The 19,743-nt window shown below is 42.3% G+C and overlaps 1 protein-coding gene across 1 annotated transcript in view; it reads right to left on the minus strand.

Annotated features, from left to right (window-relative positions):
- The window catches only part of PIEZO2 (piezo type mechanosensitive ion channel component 2), a 364,496-nt gene that overhangs the window by 212,339 nt on the left and 132,414 nt on the right, over positions 1-19,743 (minus strand). The gene's annotated exons all lie outside the window — the stretch shown is intronic.

Raw genomic sequence — 19,743 nt, forward strand, 5'->3', positions numbered from 1 at the left:
GAAGACGTGAGCGTCATGAACCCTTCCCGGCCAGCCCACGTTGATGTTGGTGAAACGTCCCTTGTGATCCACAAGTGCTTGCAGCACCATTGAAAAGTACCCCTTGCGGTTTATGTACTGGGTACCCTGGTGCTCCGGTGCCAAGATAGGGATATGGGTCCCATCTATCGCCCCACCACAGTTAGGGAATCCCATTGCAGCAAAGCCATCCACTATGACCTGCACATTTCCCAGAGTCACTAGCTTGTGTAGCAGCACCTCAGTGATTGCTTTGGCTACTTGCATCACAGCAGCCCCCACAGTAGATTTGCCCACTCCAAATTGATTCCCGACTGACCGGTAGCTGTCTGGCGTTGCAAGCTTCCACAGGGCTATTGCCACTCGCTTCTCAACTGTGAGGGCTGCTCTCATCTTGGTATTCTGGCATTTCAGGGCAGGGGACAGCAAGTCACAAAGTTCCATGAAAGTGCCCTTACGCATGCGAAAGTTCCGCAGCCACTGGGAATCATCCCACACCTGCAACACTATGCGGTCCCACCAGTCTGTGCTTGTTTCCCTTGCTCAGAATCGGCGTTCCATGGATAGAACCTGCCCCATTAACAACATGATCTCCAAAGCACCGGGGCCCGCGGTTTGAGAGAATTCTGTGTCCGTGTCCATGTCCATGTCCTCATCACGCTTGTCGCTGCGTTGCCGCCGCCGCCTCCTCGCCTCATTTTTCTGGTCCTGGCTCAGCATAAACTCCACGAGAATGCGCGAGGTGTTTACAATGTTCATGACTGCTGTCTTGAGCTGAGCGGGCTCCATGCTTGCTGTGGTATGGAGTCTGCAGTGTTCACCCAGGAAAAAAGGCGCGAAATGGTTGTCTGCCGTCCGTTGCTTTCATGGAGGGAGGGAGGGGTGAGGCTGTACACAGAACCACCTGCGACAATGTTTTTTGTCCCATCAGGCACTGGGATCTCAACCCAGAATTCCAATGGGCGGGGGAGACTCCGGGAACTATGGGATAGCTATGGGATAGCTACCCACAGTGCAACGCTCCAGAAATTGACGCTAGCCCCGGTACATGGACGCACACCGCCGAATTAATGTGCTTAGTGTGGCCGCATACATTCGACTTTATACAATCTGTTTCCCAAATTCGAATTATATAAATTCGGATTAATCCCGTAGTGTAGACATACCCTAAAATGCAAAATTACAATTTGAATTTTGATCTGAATTTCCTCAACGTTCATAGTTTAGCATTTGGGGTTTCAGTCCAAGTCCATCTAGTCCAGTCTAGTTATCATCGGTTATGAAATATTCAACTTTTTAAAAGGCAGGCACATGATTAGACTAAATGGAACATAACCTTATTGAACATATTGAATGTGGCCATTACACACACCCTCTCTCTGCTGTTACAGAAAAAGTAAAAAGAAAACATTCCCACTGGCTGAAGAATAACAATGGCAGACTTGTTTGAAAGACTTCTCCATGTGTGCTTAGCTTTTATTCATGAACAGCAGGCCCAACAGGTATAAAAGCAAAAACCTTGTCTTGTAGAATGTCACCTTATCGAGAGAGAGAGAGAAAAAACCAACAATATTCTACAGCCGTTAAGTACAGTATTTCAACAGAAGCTGTTTTATATGCCCCTTCTCCCCAGTGATTTTCCCTACTCAAGAAATTTATGGTGTAGATAAAATTAACAATGCGAAATGCAGTGAAACTGTTGTTTTATTAGCACATGGCATATTAAGAATCATGGAATTAATGCAGGGTTACTGGGAGTCATTCACCAAAACAATGGTTTCTGTTGTCACATTTTTAAAAAATAGTAAAAAGTGGTTAGCAGGTATTTGACTACTGAACATTTCTAGGGGAAGTGGATTTATTTATTCCTTTTGTTTAGAAAAGCAAAGCTGATCCAACCAGTCTCCAGCCTCTTAGGATACTTTATTGTAACATACAGTTGATCTAACCAGTCTGGATACTTTATTGGAACATAAAGATTACAAGCGCAATTTTCAAAAGCTTCTAAGTGACTTCTGAGCCTAAATCCAATTTTCAAAAGTGACTTAGACACTTCAGGCTTAAGACAGTTTTGAAAATTGGATTAAGAGGATTTAGAAAAATGTACCTTTCTAATACAGGGAGAGTGGGTGTCTTCACTTATAACACGTTTTGATTTTTCATGGACCAACAATCAAAGGCCTCTGGATGCCAACAAAAAAAATCCCTTACAATTAGTACTAATCGACACCCATACTGGTAGTCTCAGAAGATTAGTTAAAGGAGGAAAATGACCATGAAGACCACCCTGCCTTCTCATTGCAGAGGAACATTTGTGGGAGAGTTTTGGCAAGTTTACATTGCCATGGCTGGTGCTGACCTGGTTCTGTAGCTAAATAGTGGAGTTTGGTCTCCCAGCTGTCAGTTTGGGTCTTTCACAGCCTAACAATTATTTTTACAGAAAAAATTAAGGTGTCTATTGGAAAAGTGCATGGTGATCAATAACACTGTTATGTGACTACTTTATGTGGTAGGATTAATGAGTTACCATGGACATTTGAAACAGTCAATAGACTCAACTATTTAAACACCAATAGTTGTTACTTGTGAAAGACCTGTTTTCAGGATGTTTGCAAGCCAAATCTTTGATGGGTGAACAGCAGAGTAAATGGGAAATGACTCTCCTTCCACCTGTGAGTAAGTGGGTCCTTGACTTTTAGCATATCCATACTCAGTATTAAATCTTACTGATCCAACAACTGTGTTTTATTTGTATAACAAACAGTATGATTTCCTTCCAGACTATTTGTCATGCTGCCCACTTAGCTTTTTCAATCTCTAAATTATATATGGTTCATTTATTTATACCACTAACAACCAATCCAGGGGTTGATGATCCTGCAACATTTACTCATATGAGTCCTCTTCTTAAAGTCAGCAGAACTACTCACATGATTAAGGATTGCAGAATCAGCTCCCTAGGAAGTTCATGTTGATGCTTTCAGTGCTGTATAAAAAGAAGGTGCCAATGTAACTGCAATCAACACAAGGGAAGCAAGTTTATTGGCATATTGCAGTTATGTACCCTGGGGGATATCTATGATCTTTGTAATTACTTTAACTAGAGACTATTTACATTAGCATTAAGACTCTTGCTTAAATGGAAACTGGGGATTCTGAGCAATTTTTTCAGATATAGATTAGAAGCAAGTCAAGATGCTTCAATGAAGGATTACATTTTTCCAAAAAAATATATATATATTTCATAGGTGAAATCATGGCTCTCGTAGAAGGGAGTGTTTAAGAAAAGCCAGTAACCTACTCATTCCTTTCCTAGTTAAGTGTGTTAGTCATGTGATAAACTTTTCCACTAGAAGGGAAATCATCCTTTTAAAAATATCATCTCATTGTAAATTGTTCTACATTTCAAAATGTAGAGTAAAATGTCAGAGTTATAGAAATGTTAAAACTGAGATACTGTAAAAAAAAAAAAAAAAAGAAGAAGAAAAGGTGTTCTATTCTGCTTAAAGTTAACAACGTAAATTAACCATGGAAGAAATATAAAGGTTTTTTTCCCCTGCACAAGTGAAAAAGCATAGAGAATTTGTCAAGAAAAATGCAAGTTCAGATGCAAACTAGCTCAAATATATAAAGAAAAAAGAACAAAAACATGTATGAGACAGCATGGTGGTTGTCACATCTACATCACTGAAGAAATGGAACACATTTTTATTCTATTTTGATGCTGTAAGTGAATTTATTACTCATGCCAGGCATCAGAGTTGTAGCCCCTGAGGAATGAAGTCCTCTTTACTCTCATAACAGATCTACCACGGGCAGTGCCAGCACAAGCTTGCCCATATTGCTTAATCAATGCAGATCAACTTTGTCTCCTTCAGAGTGGTAGCCGTGTTAGTCTGTATCAGCAAAAACAACGAGGAGTCCTTGTAGCACCTTAGAGACTAAAATTTATTTGGGCATAAGCTTTCATGGGCTAAACCCACTTCATCAGATGCATGGAGTGAAAAATACAGTAAGCAGTATATATATTACAGCACATGAAAAGATGGGAGTTGCCTTACCAAGTGGGGGGTCAGTGCTAATGAGGCCAATTCAATCAAGGTGGAAGTGGCCTATTCTCAATAGTTGACAAGAAGAGGTGAGTATCAACAGAGGGCATTGCTGGCACATGATGGCATATCTCAAACTGGTAGATGTGCAGGTGAACAAGCCCCTGATGGTGTGGCTGATGTCCTATGGTGGTGTCCCTTGAATAGATCCTATGATGGTGTCCCTTGAATAGATATGTGGACAGAGATGGCAACAGGGTTTGTTGCAGGGATTGGTTCCTGGGTTAGTGTTTTTGTTGTGTGTAATCCTGGTGAGTATTTGCTTCAGGTTGGGGGGATGTCTGTAAGCGAGGACTGGCCTGACTTAGAACAATGCTTCCTCAAGTCTTGTCCCCTAGCGCCCCTATTCTACTTGCGCTACATTGATGATATCTTCATCATCTGGACCCATGGGAAGGAGGCCCTTGAGAAATTCCACCAGGATTTCAACAATTTCCACCTCACCATCAACCTCAGCCTGGACTAGTCCACACAAGAGAGCCACTTCCTCGACACTACAGTGCAAGTAAGCAATGGTCACATAAACTCCACCCTATACCGGAAACCTACTGACTGCTATACTTGCCTACATGCCTCCAGCTTTCATCCAGACCCCATCACACGATCCATTGTCTACAGCCAAGATCTAAGATACAACCGCATTTCCTCCAATCCCTCAGACAGAGACAAACACTTACAGGATCTCTATCAAGCATTCTTAAAACTACAATACCCACCTGGTGAAGTGAAGAAACAGATTGACAGAGCCAGAAGGGTACCCAGAAGTCACCTACTACAGGACAGGCCCAATAAAGAAAGTAACAGAACGCCACTAGCCGTCATCTACAGTCCCCAACTAAAACCTCTCTAGCGCATCATCAAGGATCTACAACCTATCCTGAAGGACGATCCCTCACTCTCACAGTCCTTGGGAGACAGGCCAGTCCTCGCTTACAGACAGCTACCCATTGGCCAAACTGGACAGTCTCTATGCAAAAGAATAAATGGACACAAATCAGACATCAAGAATTGTAACATTCAAAAACCAGTAGGCGAACATTCAATCTCCCTGGACACTCAATAACAGACTTAAAAGTGGAAATTCTTCAACCAAAAACTTCAAAAACAGACTTCAACGAGAAACTGCAGAACTGGAATTAATTTGCAAACTGGACACCATCAAATTAGGCCTGAATAAAGACTGGGAGTGGATGGGTCACTACAAAAAGTAATTTTCCCTCTGTTGATACTCACCCCTTCTTGTCAACTGTTGAAAATAGGTCACTTTCACCTTGATTGAATTGGCCTCGTTAGCATTGACCCCCCACTTGGTAAGCCAACTCTCATCTTTTCATGTGCTGTAATATATATACTGCTTACTGTATTTTTCACTCCATGGATCTGATGAAGTGGGTTTTAGCCCACAAAAGCTTATGCCCAAATATATTTGTTAGTCTCTAAGGTGCAACCAGGACTCCTCGTTGTTTTTGTCTCCTTCCTCGCTCTTCTCCAGGAGAGAGTCATTTCACAACAACTAAACAAGCTCCATTACCAATATCACAAGGCCTTCAGCACCCCATGGAATGCAAATGTTTAATCAGATAATGCAGTAGTAAAAGGAGTTATCAGTGGAGACCACATTTCAGTTTATTCTGGCTAGCTAGAGCCCCTAATTTTTTTTCCATCTCAGGAAGGAAGGAAAAAGAAATGCTGCAGAATTATGCTCTATTATACTATATTAAACATAGGTTTTTGTTTGTTACCAGGTAGGCTAACCTCATTTTAGCCAGAGTATTACTTTTGTCTGAATGCAGGGGGTCAATCTGCTTTCATGCATGCTGGTGTAAAACTAGAGTTATTCTACTGAAGTCCAGAGGTAAACTAATGTAAATCTAGAGTAATTTTTGACTTATTCAGTGTTTAATGCTGACCACTAGACTCTAGATGACCTAAAATATCAAAAGTAAACATAACTCATTCAGATCTCTTTAAACACTCTTTCTGTTGTTTTTTTAAATATAAACTTATTTTTAATCTGGATTTTCCCCATTAGTCAGACATCTGGATAGAAGTTTTATTTAATGCAAAAGAAGCAAAGAAAAGTTCATTTAAAATAAAAGATTTTAAGCATGTAGTACATATTGAACCAGATCAAAAAAAACCCACACATCTCCTTCAATTTTCTGCCCTATAAACAAAATCAACAGAAGCACTTCAAACCACATGAGTTCTACAGACATGCCTATAATGAAATTACAAGACAAGGGCAGATTTGGAAGTTAAATTAAAACAATCACACCACTCTGAAAAGAAAGGGCTCCTATCTGTGCTCTGTGCTATACAACACCCTGAAGTAAGCACTCACAACAAGGTAGCCACATCCCCACTTGTAACTTGTTCCTTAATTATGGTCTACTCCTAGGAAACAGGACAACTAGAGTGTTTAGTTTAAATGATATAAACAGGTTCTTGTGATGTGGTTTTCTACTTTAAATCCCATATCTACCAACCAGATAACAGCCAGACAATAAAATGAATGGACTGGGATGGAATCTGGAAAACAATTTTATCATAAGCAGTACATTATAAGAAACAAAACTTTACTGATTTCATTCTCAGTCTCTGAAGAGAGGAAGGAGAATCAGCTCAGTTTCTTTTCAGCTCTGTGGCCTCATGCTATACATATACATTACAGTCAGCTGCTGAAATACGCAAATAATATGCGTAATTGTAACCATTGTAGAATAAATTCACATTCATGAATATTTATAAGTTCCTAAAGAGAAACAGAGGTCACAGATTAGACAATAACCTGTGTCTACTCAAGGCATCAACAGACAGAATTAACAGAAAAAATAAAGAAAGAGTTGAGTCATCTAGCGTTCATTATGCAAATAAATAAAGGACATGCCTTTTGAGGTGAGAAATATTTTCTAAGCTAGTTTGACTTTCTGACCCCCATAAATCACATTTGGAATCTTGTGGCTAATGTAAAAGTAAATTAAACTCTTGGCCAAATAATGGCTGGCCATGAATGGTTGTGTTAGGGAAGAAGGAAGGTAAGAGAAGCCATGATGGGGTATCCACTCCACACATGTCTTGAAGGGGTCAACGTGGCCAGGTAAGCCAAATAACTCCCCAGGTTGCACCTGAAGGAGGAGCCAGGGAGCAGGGATTGATTAAATGAGGCCCAGCTGGACAGGAATAGGAGGGCCTGTATAAAGCCCAGGAGCCGAGAGCAGAATGGGGCCGCAGGGAAGTAGTCTGCAGTCACTCCCTGGGAGAAGGAAGTCGGGCTAAAAAGACTAAAAAATGTCCCTGGGAGGAGGGAGTTTGGGCTGGCAAACCCAGGGAAGGGGGAGAGTCAGAAAGGTAGGAAAGGCTCAGGGGAAAATCAGCAAGGGACAGAGTAGGGCAGACTTCGGCTGCTGATGAGAGGCCCTGAGCTGGAACCCAGAGTAGAGGGCAGGCCTGGGTTCCCCTACCAGCCACTGGGGAAGAGGCATGGGAGAGAGGATGCCTGGGGCTGTTCATCTTGGAAGTCTCTGATACCCTAGAAGCGGAGGACTATAGTGGCCTGGCTGGAAGGCCAAGCCATGAAGAAGAAGCTGCAGCTCCTGAAGTGAGGGGCTGTAGAGAGAGAGGGGGGATGATGGGTCGATGGTGAGACACCTTCAACTTTGCTGTCCCTCCACCAAAGGCTGAAATATCTTTGTGAAGCTGACACTGAAAGACAGTCTGACAGCCAAAGATTTACAATCCTGGTTAATGATTGTCACGCAACCCGTTACGGCTTACAGCGGAGAGCGCCAGTCTTAGGCCAGACTGTCAGAGAACAGGACAGACACCCCAAACTGGTGGTATATCTTTTAATTAGATTTCACCAAGCCAGTGCACTCCTGGACTACTACGTTAGTCTGACCATGGAGCCATGGACAGTCCCCTTCAGCTCTTCAGCCCCTCATTACCGTCCAGACAAACTGGACTTTATGACAAAAGGTTATTAAAACCATAAGTCACCACACATTAGATTCTTCCAACCCCAAAGTGTCAGTCACTCACTCCAGGTCAGTGGATGTTCCAGATCTCATGCCAAAAACAATGCTGATAGCCAATTTCTTTAGTAAACTAAACTAAAGATTTATAAGCTAAGAAAAAGAAATGAGAGCTATTGAGAAGTTAAAGCAGGTAAAATACATTACAGGTGAGTCAGAGTTGGTAAGTTTGTAAAATGATAGCAGAGCTGTAATGTCTGCTAGTTTCCATAAGTCTCTCAGGGTTACCCAAAATAGCTTTGGGGAACCTCTGTCCATTTGCTCAGAATTCTCCATGTCAGAATTCATCAGTGCAGAGATGCAGAATCATGCCCTGGATTCCTTCTTATACCTGAAAACAGTCAGGCAAAGGTTTTCAGCACAGCATGGGCCCTCAGAACACAGACAGGGTTTGTGAATTTTCCATTGTTGAACGCAAAGACCCATGCTTTGAAATTACCATGTTTCTTCATTTACAGTTCGGAGGCTTTCATTCCATTTAATGGGCAATTTAGAGATAATGTATATAGTTTCAGCCACCCAGACAATCTTTCATTAGTTTACAGGAACAGAGAGAGAGAGCCAGAAACATTCCTTCATTAGTTTTTGTGCAGTTTTACATATTAAATACATTCTCATCCTAATGCTAATACACCTTTTGATCTAGGGCTAACTAAGTACAATGTAAATCAAGAAGTTTCAGATAAGCGAAGATAACAACATTAGCATTTCACTAGTTTTCAAGCATTTAGGGTAAATATAATTGTCAGGCATGTGTCGTATACAGGTAATGTGATAACATCCCTCTTTCGTCTATTCTAACAAGTGAATGGGCCTGTGCCTTTGATTTGAGCTGGCTCCTGGGTAGGCAGCATCACAATGATAAAATGCAATAAACAAATGTATGGGGATGAGAGGACAAGGTAATAGCAGTATGAGCATTTTTTACTTAGACTGTGTCCCCAATATAACTCGCTACCAGCCTAACTGTTGCACATATTGAAGCATAGCTTAGCTTTAGACACCATCCCCATGACGCTAGGGGGAAACCTATCCAGACGCACCAACTCTCCATCCCCTAAACCATACGGCCCTGTGCACCTCACAACCATGGGAAAAAAAAAAAAAACCTCACTCCACAGTAAGAGTCAACCGTATACAAAAAGTCAGTGTGTTCTACACACAAGGGGCTAAATTCATCCCTATGCATAGGGGCAGCACAGGGCCTAAGCATCCTTTAAGTCCCACTTAAGCCCTCAAAATTTCCCACAAAAGGGCATGGCAGAGCCAAAATTTTCTCACTTGGTTTACAGCACTGTCAACAAATACATTATTCTGTTCTTTTTAGGTGAATACAGGATTGGGAACAACAGAATAAGCAGTAACATTGAGATGCAAATATGACAGAAGGACATGCTTTAATTATGATTTCCAAACCCACATTTGAGTTAGAATTAATACAAAATGTTGCATGTCCATATAATAGCAATAGCTGATTATGTAAACATTAACTTGTGAATAATAGCCTTGTCCACAATGTGTGTACATTACACAGCTATTGACAGATTAATATGTTTTTAATGAGAAACCGGTATTCAAACCAAAAGGTCTTTTCTCTGTTACTGAAATATCAATTTATTATGAAAAATGAATTCATGAAGTCGCCAATCATAATAATCACACATCTTTTCTTCTTCAAAAACGTGTTTTTTTAAAAAATCAGTTGGTATTTATTTCACATATAATATCCGTGATTAAATTGATCTTAAACCAGTTTTGTGGAATCTTAATGTAAATCATTACACATGAGAAAGAAACCATGGGAACAAAGGAAAAGGAGGTGAGAAGCATATTGTTAGTTGTAGTGGGAGTTGAATTATTCATTGGAAATGGGAGAGGGTTCAGAAAAGAGTTACAAGAATGATTCAAAGTCTGGACTGCCTCCTTTATAGTGAGAGACTTAAAGAGGCTCATTGTCCAGCCATGACAAAAGAAAGACGGGAAGCAATGGATGGGATTTAATTAGGCCACAGCTTTATTAACCTAAAATATCTCGGAGTATCTGGCAATAAATTGTACAGTGCAAGTCATCATTAAGGCTACGTTTTAGTCATGGGTATTTTTAGTAAAAGTCACGGACAGGTCACGGGTAGTAAACAAAAGTTCATGGCCCATGACCTGTACTATATACCCCTGACTAAAACTTGGGGGGTGGGGGAGACGGCCCGGGGGGGGCCGCAGGTGCTTGGGGGGGGACAGTCTAGCAGGCATGCGGCCCGGGAGCCCCGCTGGTGCTGGAGGGGGTGGGGCTGGCAGGCTCCCTACCCGGCTTCTCGTGGCTCCCCGGAAGTGAGGACATGGCCCTCCCTCAATTCCTAGCTCCGCGCGCTGTCTCTGCCCCAAGTTCTGGCTCCGCAGGTCCCATTGGCTGGGAACATGTCGCCGCTTCCGGGGAGCCCCCCAAGGTAAGTGCGTCTCAACCCCCAGCCCTGAGCCCCCTCCCACACCCAAACTCCTGCTGCTGCTGGGGGAAAGGGGCGTAGTGGCCCGAGCTGCTTAGGTGGCCTCTGGGCCAGCTGCACTGGCCTCTGCAGAAGTCATGGAAAGTCACAGAATCTGTGACTTCCTTGACCTCTGTGACAAACTCGCAGCCTTAGTCATCATTAATCGTTTCCCTCTGTTTGGGGGTGGCATCAGCTCTCCCCCTTTCCAACCTGGTCCCAGCCACCTCGTTGTTCGGATGCCACCACCCCTCTCTCATATGAAAGTTAAAGGGGCTATAAAAGGAGGGGGATTGGGTCCCCACTGTACCACATGTTAGCATCCCTGAACGCCCTTCCCTAGCTTCCTTAAGGGATGCTTTCCTCTAAACCCCCTTCCAGCTGATTTTTTCTGATGACCATATTGCTTCTCTAACGAGTACCTGCACTGGACATCGGCAACAAGGAGGTACCAGCAATTACCTTGGCTGCCTCCCCTGATGCACCCACCAGGTTCTCAGATACTTACTAATTCCTTCCTTAATATGGGACAGTGATAAATGAAGGGGTGGGGTTGGGTAGCTCTCTTTTATGGACACCCAGCCAGACAGCTATAAAATCCCTCTTGCTAGCTGTTCTCTACTTGCTTAACCTGTAAAGGGTTAAAAAGTTTAACTGCATGCATAGGTTAAAGGAAGTGAGTGGGCACCTGGCCAAAAGAGCCAATGGGAAGGCTAGAACCTTTTAAAATTGAAACAAGACTCCCCTTTTGTCTGTCTGTGGCTGTTCTCCCGGAGAGGGGAGACAGAGCAGCAATGCTGTAAGAAGCTTTAAGCCAGGTATGAAAAATCATTAAATCATACCTAGAAACTACTCATTTGAAATCCCAGATATGTAAGTGGATCAGGAAATGTCTAGGAAGATGCAATAAGGTTTCTCTCTTTTATTTCTTTATGGCTTGTGGACTTCTCTGTGCTAACCCCCAAATGCGTTTGTTTTGCTTGTAACCATTAAACTGGACCTCAAGAAAACCATTCTTGATGCTTAATTATTATATTTGCTCTTTTTAATTCTAGCAATAGCCTAAGTTCCAGATATATTTTCTTTCTTTTTGTTTTTAATAAAATTTACCTTTAAGAACAGGATTGGGTTTTTTGTGTCCTAAGAGGTTTGTGCATATGTTGTTTAATTAGCTGCTGGCAACAGCTGATTTCCTTTGTTTTCTTTTTTAGCTCTTCCCTGGGGTGAGGGGGAGGGAGGGTGAAAGGGCTTGAGGTACCCCCACAGGGAGAAATTCCCAAGTTCAAAGGGTTTTTTTGCATTTGGGTGGTGGCAGCACCTACCCATCCAAGGTCAGAGAGAAGCTGTAACCTTGGGAGTTTAATACAAGCCCGGAGTGACAAGTATTAATTTTTAGAATCCTTGCTGGCCCCCACCTTCTGCACTCAGCCAGAGTGGGGAATCAGCCTTGACAGGGACAAAAATATATCTGCTCCCCGGTCAGAGAGGTGTATCATTGCATAAGTCAAGTACCCAACCAGAAGACATGTGCAGATGCGTAATTAACAATCTTCCTTGGTCACATATGAATTTATCCACCTTACATACCCCTATGCCTTATAAATCCCCAGAGGCTTCATGATACCTGCCATACCCTCCATTCCAACATTTCAGACCAAACAATTGTCACCTCGGGGGAAAAAATCCTGCATCTGCCCCAAATCCCTTTTAGCTCAAATCATCAAGTTGACCTCCAATTGTTCACACGCAGGTGAAAAACTGCCACATGCAATGCCTGCTCCCGGGCCACCAAATGGTGTACAAGGGGCATCAACTGATCCCAGAGCATGTCCCTCCTTGACCCATTCCCTTACTCCCTGTAGAGCACTTCTCCACTCAGGCCGACTCAGAGCTGCCCAACCGCTGAGGCCCAGCAGTGAACTGATGGGCCAAATGGGGTGGAGTAGGGGGGAAGAGAGCTCAGCTATGTCCTCAGCCCACTAAGGAGTTCATTCGCCCTCCCCCAGCCAAGAAAAAAATCTCTTCCCGGGGGAAAACAGCCACGCTTCTTACGGTCTTGTCACTGCCTCCCACTGCTGCTGCTTTCCGTTCTTTCTCTTGTGATCTTGGGGTGATTCTGACCCATCCTTACAAGGACTCTGCTGGATACCCTGAGGCTCCTAGGGGCCCCCTATACCATACGGTGGGTCCCCTGTGACCATGTGTAACCGCGTCAGGCTCCTCTGCTGCCTCCACACAGCAGCTGCTGTTGATCCACAATTGATGACAGCTTGATGGGGGTTCCCCTTCCTCCTGTGCCACTGGGACCCTGGCTCTAAACCTCCCCTTACTGCCTCAGGTGGGGGGGGGGGTTCCCCTCCTTCCACATGCTTGGTACCCAAGCCCTGCACCCTCTCCCTTGCTAACTACACTTGCATGTGGGAGGCATCTGGAGCTGGAGCAGTGAGCATGTGCAGGCATCTGGAGCTGTTGCTGCAATCTGCCTAGAAGTGAAGACTGTTGCCAGCCCAGTCCCAGGTGAGAGGACTTCTCCGGAACTCCCTGGGGTATAAATACCTTCCTCCCTCCCCTCTCTGGTCACCTGTAAGGATAGTGCCTCCCCCACCTGGTCAGGCCACTTCCTGTTCCTCCTTGCCCCACCCAAGTAAACCTTCTAGGGTTGCCAGGTGTCCGGTTTTTGACCGGAACGCCCAGTTGAAAAGGGACCCTGGTGGCTCCGGTCAGCACTGCCGACCAGGGCATTAAAAGTCCAGTCGGCGGTGCTGCAAGTCTAAGGCAGGTTAGTCCCTACCTATTCTGGCACCGTGCTGTGCCCCGGAAGCGGCCAGCAGGTCCAGCTCCTAGGTGGGGGGCTCAGCGCGCTGCCTCTGCATCGAGCACCAGCTCCACACTCCCATTGGCCAGGAACTGCAGCCAATGGGAGCTGGGGGGCGGGGAGGTGGGCAGTGCCTGCGGGTGAGAGCAGCATGCGAAGCCTCCTGGCTCCCCCGCCTAGGAGCCAGACCTGCTGGCCACTTCCAGGATACAGCGCAGTCCCAGGGTGACAGGGAGCCTGCCTTAGCCCCAACTGCACCGCTGACCGAGAACCGCCAGAGGTAAGCCCGCGCCCCAACCCTGGCCCCAACCCCCTGCCCCAGCCCTAAGCTCCTCCCAAACCTGGAACCCCCTCCTACACCCCAAACCCCTCATCCCCAGCCCCACCCCAGAGCATGCACCCCCAGCTGGAGCCCTCACCCCCCCGCACCCCAACCCCCTGTCCCAGCCCAGAGCCCCCTCTCACACCCCAAACCCCTCATCCACAGCCCAACCCCAGAGCCCGCACCTCCAGTCCAGAGCCCGTACTCTGTCCAGCACCCCAACCCCCTGCCTCAACTGCAGCCCCCTCCTGCACCTCAAACCCCTCATCCCCAGCCCCACCCCAGAGCCCTCACCCCCTCCCGTACCCAAACTCCCTGCCCCAGCCCAGTGAAAGTGAGTGAGGGTGAGGGAGAGTGAGCCATGGAGGGAGGGGGAAACGTAGTCAGCGGGGTTGGAGAAGGGCCTCAGGGAAGGGGCAGGGCTAGGGTGTTCAGTTTTGTGTGATTAGAAAGTTGGCAACCCTAAAACCTTCCCTTCCACCCATTGCAGATGGAGTCCTTTTAGGGGTAATGACTTCTTTCCTTCTGTCCTGCGGGACAAAGGATACACTGTATACGGTTGTGGTGGGCACAATATATTTAGTTTATCCAAAAGAAGGTTAAGAGGTGACTCGATCATAGCCTAAAAGTAACTGACAGTAGACAGTTCGTAACAGTAGCTAGCTCTTTAATCTATCAGAAGGCAGCATACTGAGATCCAGTGGTTGGAAGGTGAAATTAGACAAATTCACACTAGATACAAGGTGCAATTTTTTAAACATGAGGGTAATCAAGCATTAGAACAATTTACGTACGGATGTGGTGAATTCTCCATCTCCGGGAGTCTTCAAATCAAAACTAGATGTCTTTCTAAACAATACACTATAGCTGAAACAGAAGTTATATGTTTGATGCAGTAATTACTAGTTGAGGTTTTATGGGTTATGATACACAGGTAGCCACACTAGATGATTATACCAATCCCTTCTGGCGGTAAAATCTAAGAATCTATAACAGTTCTTGTGAATTCATCCTTTTTCTCTGTTGACAAAGTATCTACGAATCAATGATGATTACCTGAAAATGTATTAATTATTCATAAATATTTTGCCAAACAATTTTCAGCCTGTTCTTTGGAAATTATTTGTTTCAGCTATTTGATTTTCATTATTTGTGGTGTGCGATGGATCACTCTAGTCATGTGGTATTTTTCTCCTCTGTGATTGGAGGACTGAAAAATCTTTGAACAAGCAAATATTGAGCAACGTACCCTCTGCTATGAATGTGCTAAAATTCATAATACTTTCCTGCTTTGTGGACATTTTCACAAGTATTTGGTGGTTATTGGAGTACTCACAAATTATGAACAATACAACCCCTCAAACAGCAGTGGAGTAAAGTCAGCCTATTTATCCACAAACATATTTATCCATTTGTTTGGGGGGTTTTCTCATCATACAGCAACCTTTAGTTATTAGCACTAAAAGACTAGAAAGAGGTTACATTACACGTAAATAAATAAACTCAACATTTTAACGTATTCTCATTATGACGGAGGTATAAAATGAAACATTTTTTACATCTAATTTATCCAAATGCACAGATTTTGTAGTCTGTATAGATTTCAATAAAGGTGACGGCTACTATAGTATGTTGCAATTATCTTACTTGTAATGGCTCAAAAAAAAAAAAAACCCAATCAATAACAATAAGAGCTTCATTTAAATCTGTCAAACCCAGATACACTCCATTTAATTGAAAGGCTCTTAACTCTAGTCATTTCCTGGATATAAAGCTACTTTACTTAAGCTCCGGCATTTTTAATTTATCTCATGCTAAAAAGCAGCATGTTGGACTCACAAGGAGTGCTTACATAAAGGCTCACACAACCAGGTCTCTTGGTGTCTCTTTGTTTTGCAGGATACAAATACAACAGCAATGTAAATACTCAACTGCAGAGTAAACATCATGTAACCACAAAGTAACAATGACATGCCCTGTATATTATCAGGGCCTAATTTCCTGAAATGTATACTCAGTGTCTTCATTTCCTTCTGTCAATCAAGCTAATCTGAAATGTCGCAGTAAGAAAGGGACCTACATTCTTCTTTCCATACAGGTTTCCCATACTTTAAGTACTGGTCTAGCCCTCTTAAAGCCATGATTCTGAGGACTGACCTTCCCCCATACATCTTAAAACCTGCCTGCATTCTGGGAAAAGCAAACTCTTATCTGTGCCAATGTCAGTGCATCTACACAGCTCTACACCTTAGTCCACACCTTGTGAGGGATGTGCTTGCTAACAGTGAAGGCCTATTCTCCTCTCTGTATTCATATCTCATTCCTATTTACAATTCAAGCTATAGGTACTACAGGCATCAAAAGATTGTTTACAATGTGGTGTACCTAGGGCCGGCTCCAGCATTTCTGCCGCCCCAAGCAAAAAAAAAAAAAAAAAAAAAAGCCGCGATCGGCAGCGGCAGTTCAGCGGCAGGTCTTTCGCCCCTCTCCCTTGGCCGCCCCAAGCACCTGCTTGTTAAGCTGGTGCCTGGAGCCGGCCCTGGGTGTACCCCAGTACCTGATTCTCCCTCTGCCTACTTTGGGAAGCACTGTTCATAGGAGAATACTGCGGTTTTAAACAATGAAAAACTTCAAAACCAAGACATTGCTTACAAAAAACAAACTCTGAACCTCCAAAGTATGTTTCTGACAGATCACTTAATAAAATATGAGCTAGTTTCCTGTAAGAACACCTGATGTTCATAAAATCAAGAAAGTCCTATAAAGAAGACTGTTTGAAAACACCAGGAAAAAGTATGGAGATTCTGTTGAACAAAACTGGCTTAAATGTTCAACTCATTTAAGAGTTGGGGGAAAGAGGTTGTTTTGTTCTTCCATGCCCATCTGAACTGACAGAGAGAAAATTCCTGCATGTGGATGTGACATCAAGGACCAAATACATTGGCTTCAATTAAATTATTCAATTAAATTATTTAATTAAATCAGTGTAACTGAAATACAAATGTTGCCCTAGGAGAACACCTAATTTCCTGGCATACATGAACATATTCAGATTCTTCACAAGGCCATCTTCTACAGTGAGAATTGTGTATTGTTGAACAAATGAGAGCATGTTAGTATCTTGTCTACAATAGAAATGATCAGAATGGATTTTATTTTCCAAAATCCACTATCCATTCCAATTGAATGCTTTGAGGCTCTTATCTCATGAAATATACAGAAGACTATTATTATTATTAGATTGTTGATGTCTTCCACAAGTCCTTTTCTCCATGACTACACTCACTGACAAGATAGTAATCTTTTCTAAATACTAGCATCTTCTAATGAGCACTATACGTAAAAGCTAAAATAAATAATCTATATTACTGTGCCCTTTGTATTTCTAATCCCTGACAGGTTCGAGCCTGCCATACATTTTATCTTTAGTTGAAACTACCGTTTTCCCACTTTGGCATGATTTGGGAAAATAGCAGCAGCAAGTGATAAACTTTAAAGAAAACTGTAGCAATGAAAGAGTCAGTATTTTCCTGTTTTGCACCATAGACTGAATATCATGCTAAATAAAAAGCCTTTTAAGAAATAAAATTAGATTTAACTTGTGGGAAGAGCAGCACAACACTATAGAAAAGATGCACCCAATGCTGTTAGTCCTAACAACTGAAAATGCATAATTTCTGTAACGGACCAATGTGTTTTATATCTTCCAGACTTACTACACTGTAAAAACAGTCTGCCTATACATGGACAAGATCCTGTCAGATGTCACAAATAATGAACTTCAGATCTAATTCATGATCTTAACTGAAAGCCTGAATGATTTTAATGAATGATGATAAACTAAAGCCTCAGAATATAATAAAAGGGAATTATAATTATAATTTAAGTAATGTTAAAACCAGAATGATCCCCACACTACAAAAAGGTCCAGTGTATTGCATTACAATTAAGGTTCTTGTAAGTGATTATAGAAAACTGAAGAATTAGGCCAAATGACCACATGAAAATGAGTGGACAGAGGTTTTTAAATTTTTCATGGTATGATCCATCCTGGAATTAAATCCTGGATGGTTTTCAGATCAAAACAAGTCTGAGTGTTTCTGACTTTTGAGAAGCTCTGAAATAAAATTGTGCACATTTTTCTAAGACCTTTTCTGCAATGGAAACAAGCTCTAAAACTCTGATCCATCCACTGGCATAATATGTGCTGAATTGTCTCTTTCTAGAGTCTAGCATAGACAGGAGGATGGGAAAAAGCAGTCTGAAGAAGATAGGAAGAGAATTCTGTGGCCTATCTTGATAATTATTTCCAGGACCCTGCTCCTCAAGACTTTTTTTTTTTTTTTTTTTTTTTAAACTCAGTCAACAAGCTATTTCTCTATTCTGAGCAATTCATCCACAGGAGGAAGATTTAGAAAGCAACCAAGGGCAGCCATTAATCTTGAATTTAAATATAGTTAGAAAAAAAGGGGTTTTAAGATACTGAGATCTGAGGCCTGAAGACAGAGTTCAGCAAACTTCGAGACATGACAACTCTCTGAAAGAAAAATGAAACACACCATATCCAATGCTTTTCTTAATTTTTCAGAGGCATAAAATCCTCACTAAAAGTTTAAAAAGTAATTCACAGTCCTATTGAACCATTACATAGACTGTCTTCCCTTAAAGGGTTGGTTGGCCAAGTGAGACTTCTGCAGGCCAGAATGATTGTTTACCTACTAAATTATTAGTAGACCATCTCATCTCCCACATTTCCTGTTTAACTCCTGTTAAAAACATGGGACAATGCAATCAATATTTTTGGCAGATTAAAAATGTTGGGCCAAACTCATAATAGGTATAATAATATAAATGATTTACCCAAGAGATGAATTTGGCCCATTTTTTTAAATTTAGTGATGGGAGGTAGTTTGTTTTGTTTTAATTTATTCAATGCATTAAATTGACAATTTCTCTCCAAGGGACTGAAAATTAAAACACATTACTAAAATACATATGTTGCCATGAATCCTTAGTTACTTCTTCAGTGAACATTCAATCATGTTGCTTCAACCAGGACCTATGGTATTTTTCAGCAATGCCATTTATATATGTTGTCAGAAGTTGTAAAAAGGCAAATCAGTACCAATCAAAAGGTGAGTTTTACTGCTGCAAAGATTCAAAATTATAACTTCTTCCCCTCAGTCCTTTTAACTTCTTGGGAAAATAGTGTTTCAACATATACCCTGCAAATAGTTAATACTCTGAAGGCATTAAAATAAAAATGAATCCTTTCCCTGAATTGTCCCCTGCCAAAAATAGTACAAACGCCCTGTATGTGATCCTCCAGTCTTTACAGAAGCCAGCCTACCACTGAAATAATATATAATTAAATATACCACAGAATAAATACAATGGGCCTACATTTCGTTAAATTCATACAATGAAGATGCTTTCAAAATTATTATGTTTTAAAAATAGATCAATAAGGGTATCATCAGTTCTTTGTAAACTTCAAAAAAAAAATGAAGCTGTAGAGAAATGTGTGGACAACTTTCAGAGTCTCTATTTCCAAATAACTTTTAATGCTGAGCCTTAAGAATAAATCTGGGCAATGACTCTGGGACACTGTCCTTGAAGTCCTGAGGGCAAGTTGTTTAATGGTAGTATTGATCCACCCCTTACATTTGCTGATACTACAGTGGTTCAGTGTTCAGTCAATTTATGTGCTCAGGAGGAATTAGTGAAGTGGAATGCTTTTAGACAAGAGTGACTAGAGCCGCCTTTCATTTATTGTTATTAATGTCTGAGGATTTTAATCAAGGGAGAGGTTTAAATTTAAAGATACATTTTATTGTAATAGAAAAGCTCTAAGGCACCAATTTATGCCTTGTGCAGAATAGTTTCATTCTGGTTCAATGAACTAGCCATTAACTTAAATACAGGCAAGTTGTTTAAATTAAGCAACAAGGCAATAAAAGTGAGA

Source organism: Emys orbicularis, chromosome 2, assembly GCF_028017835.1.
Source record: "Emys orbicularis isolate rEmyOrb1 chromosome 2, rEmyOrb1.hap1, whole genome shotgun sequence".
Classification (NCBI taxonomy): Eukaryota; Metazoa; Chordata; order Testudines; family Emydidae; genus Emys; species Emys orbicularis.